Genomic DNA, 4,345 nt, shown 5'->3' with positions numbered 1-4,345 from the left:
TGCTCCTACTGAAAAAGCCGAGCAGGGCCAGGCAGTGACTGCGCATGCGGGAAACACCGCCCGCGTCCGCAATACCGCGCAGGCTCAGACCCCCCAGCGGAGGAGAGAGACGAGGCCAGGCGAGGGGAGACGGGGCGCGGCAGGACAGCGGGGAGGGAATGGGAGAATTTAGAGGCCGGGTCAGAGGTCACGGGAACCTCTCCCAGTCCGCCTTGGCATTTAGATTTCTGCTTTGTACACAATTGGGCGTTACATTTGCAGGGATGCCTGCACCTGGCTATGGGAAGTTTATGAGTGCCCCCCTGCCCATCAGTCACGTTTCTGCATTTTGACACCCGCCAGGGCCTTCTCACATGGAAGTGGCCCAGTAGTCATGTCCTTGGCAACCAGCAGGCCTTGTCTGTGCCAGGAACAGACTGTGACAGGTGGCCGGAGATACAGCTGGAGGGATGGACAGGAACCCAGGAGCTCAGACAGACCCCAAATCCTCGCCACCACAGGTATCTGCAGGCTCCTCCATTTTTTAGATTTTTCTTACATTGTGAAATGATAAAACGAAATGACAAAGGTCTGTATGAGGCGTCATCCTTGCTGCACATACAATGTTTAACAGGTAACAGAAAAATGTTTAATATGCCTGAGAATCATTTGCGGCACGCTAACAAGTACAGACCACCTCCCTCCTGTAAGGGAAAGCCGCGTTGAGGTCAAAAAATGTTCACAACCAATTTGGAGTTCCTCAAAATGTTGAACAGAGTTTGCGTATGATCCAGCAACTCCATTCCTGGGTATTTACCCAAGAGAAATGAAAATATATGCCCACGCAAAACCATATACATAAACGTTTATAGCGGCATTATTCACAATAGCCAAAAATTGGAAGCAACTCAAATATCCATCAGCTGATGAGTGGATGACCAAAATTCGGTACATCCATACAATGGAAAATTATTCGGCCACATAAGAATGAAGTACTACTGATAAATGCTGCAACGTGGATGAACCTTGAAAATAAGCGAAAGAAGCCAGACACAAAAGACCACATACTGAATGATTCATGTATAGGAAATATCCAAAACAGGCAAATCCGTAGAGACAGAAAAGAGATTAGTGGTTGCAGCGAGTGGGAGGCAGGAATGAGGAGTGACTCTTAATGGGTAAGGGGCTTCTTTTTAGAGTAATGAGAATGTTCTAGAATTACATAGTGATGATGGTTGCACAATATTGTGAATTACTAAAAACCACTGAGTTGTACACTTTAAGAGGATGGCTTTTATGATATATTAATTATATCACAATAAAAATGTACATTCCACCCAGATATGGTTTGTAGAGTAACACACAGATTCAGTGGGAGATTTAGCTTGAATTGCTGAGAGACTAGCCAAAACAGCAACACCATCACAGATTAACTCAATCGTGGATGATTATGTTAAGGATACATATTTGTGAAAGAGTGAAAAACAGAGTCGATAAGGCTGGGGAAAAGCCTGCCAAGGTCAGTTGTTACAGGAGTAATTATTGCCTCTATCGAGTTATATGTGGTCTCAGGTCAATAAGGTAACTGTATAAACAGTACACAAATATGAGGAAGAGGAGAACCTGTTTAAGGAAATTGTCAACCATAACAAAAAGGTACGTGGGCATAGAAGAGTGGAATAGGTGCAGGTGAAAGAAGGGACAGGTTGAGTAAGGTGTCTGTTGTAAAGGGGTCTTGGCACACTGATTCTCGATGCTGGGTGCTCATTTGCATCACCTGGTGTTTTAAAACAATTATGAATGCCTGTGCCTAATACCAGCTATTCGGAGTCATTTGGTGTGGGGTGAAAGCTCTGCTTTTTAGAAGCTCTTCAGGTGGTCTGAATATTAAGTAAGAGTTGAGGGGCATTGCTCCGTACTGCAATGAACTTAAACCCAACTTCAGAGAGGAGCTTTCTCTTTCATTCTTACAGTCTCCAGGTTGATTCCAACTGCAGCAGCAGCAGGGAAAGGATACTGAAGACTTCAAACCCAGTGGGTATCCTCAGCATCAAAAGATCTTGGCCATGTATAATTATTCTGTAAAGGGGTCAGAAATCTCAATGTTCAGCCAAACAGTGACACTGCTAAACATCATAGATAATTTGGTGAGTTAATATATGACGTTCACAGAAGACACTCATCAGTTTAAACTAACAGTCTCACAGTTTGGAGCATTTTTGGAATATCTCTTAGGTCCAGATTCTTGGAAACTTGGACTGTTCTAGCAAAAATAAACCATTTAAATGTAAAGATAAGTATGAATATTCAGTAATGTAATTAGTAGATAAATTAACATAGCTTGTAGCTAGATCCTTGCTCTCCAACTGTGGCCCATGACATATATATAGGGTGACAAGCCATCCCAGTTTGCCCAGGACTGAGGGATTTCCCTGCATTCAGGATTTTCATGGCTAAAACCAGGAAAGTCTTGGGCAGACCAGAACACATTGGTCACACTAACCCTGAGCTGGCAGCATTGACATCCACTGGAAGAGCTGTTTGAACATGCAGAACCTCAAGCCCCACTCCAAGCCCATGTTAACAAGATCCCTAGGGAAGTCAGATGCACAGTAATGTCTGTCATCTATTATGGATTGAATTGTGTCCTCCCAAAAGATATATTGAAGTCCAGGCTTCGTGTGGCTGAAGTCCTAACCCCAGTACCTCAGAATGTGATCTTATTTGGAAATAGGGTTGGTGCCAATATAATTAAGACAAGGTCATACTGGAGTAGTGGGGCCCTTAATCCAAGCACTTTTAAGGGCTCATATCCTTAAAAGAAGAGACACAGGGAGAGGGCCATATGAAAACACAAAGACACACAGGGAGAAGGCCATTGTAACAACAGAAGTAGAGATCAGAGTGATGCAGTTGCAAGCCAAAGACTGCCAAGGATTGATGGTCACCTCCAGAAGCTAAGAGGAGACAAGGAAGGATTCTACCCAGAGTCTCAGAGAGAAGATGGCCCTGCTGACACTTTGATGTCAGACTCCTAGCGTCTAGAGCTGTGAGATAATTCATTTCTGTGTTTTTTTTTTTTTTTAAAGCCACTCAGCTTGTGGTACTTTGTTACAGCAGCCATAGGAAACTACCAAATGTCTAAGATTCACTGATCTATAATGCATCAGTATATAACCACAGCTGCCATATCACCAAACAACTCACAGTAGCATCATTTACAATTGCCAAAATATGAAAACAACCTAAATAAATGTCCAGTGACAAATAGATTAATGAAATCTATTTTGTGGCATATCTATACTATGGAATATTATTCAGCCATAAAAAGGGATGAAATACTGATGTATGATACAACTTGGATGAACCTTGAAAACATTATGCTGAGTGAAAGCCAGATGCAAAAGGATGCATATGTATAATTCTATTTATATGAGCTGTCCATAATAGGCAAATCCCTAGGCAGATTAGTGGTTGCCAAGGGCTAACCCTAATGGAGAATCACTGCTTAATGGATATGGGGTTTATTCTTGTGGTGACGAATAAGTCCTGGAGCTAGATAGTGGTGATGGTTGTGCAACAGTGTGAATGTACTTAATGTTGTTGAATTGTATACCTTAAAATAGGTAAAGTGGTAAATTGTATGTTATGTGTATTTTATAACACACAGAAATAATATGTAACCACAGCAAGTCCAAGTATCCTCTGGCCTGAAGGAATGATGTGGGCTGGGGAACTGAAGGAAGGTCAGCAAGGCTCAATAGCAGGAGGCAAAGAAGATATAGAGAAGGCTGGAGAGAGGCCAGTCCATCCAGGTATTTTTAGGTGACATTAACAATTTTAATCTTTTGCCTGAGAGTAAGAGAAGTGTTTGCTTTTTATTGGCTTCAAATTCAGCAAGTAGTTCAAGGAAAACTGGACTGCTACCAAAGCATCTACCTGGACCCTGCTCCTACTGTCACCCCCTCTATCTGTTGTTCACACAACAACCAGAGTGATCTTGTTCAAACACAAACCATTTCATATCACTCTTTGGCTTAAAATTATCTAGTGGCTTCTCATCATTGCACTTGGAATCAAATTTTCACTCTTTGCCCTGACTTAGAAAGCATATATGAGGCCAGGTGTGGTGGCTCACGCCTGTAATCCCAGCATTTTGGGAGGCCGAGGCGGGTGGATTTCTTGAGCTCAGGAGTTCGAGATGAGCCTGGCCAACATGGCAAAACCCTGTCTCTACTAAAAATACAAAAATTAGCTGGACGTAGGGGCACGTGCCTATAATCCTAGCTACTTGGGAGGCTGAGGCAGGAGAATTGCTTGAACCCAGGAGGCAGAGGTTGCAGTGAGCCAAGATCACACCATTGCA

Source organism: Mandrillus leucophaeus, unplaced genomic scaffold, assembly GCF_000951045.1.
Source record: "Mandrillus leucophaeus isolate KB7577 unplaced genomic scaffold, Mleu.le_1.0 Scaffold209, whole genome shotgun sequence".
Lineage (NCBI taxonomy): Eukaryota > Metazoa > Chordata > Mammalia > Primates > Cercopithecidae > Mandrillus > Mandrillus leucophaeus.
Note: the sequence above shows the minus strand (reverse complement) of the source record.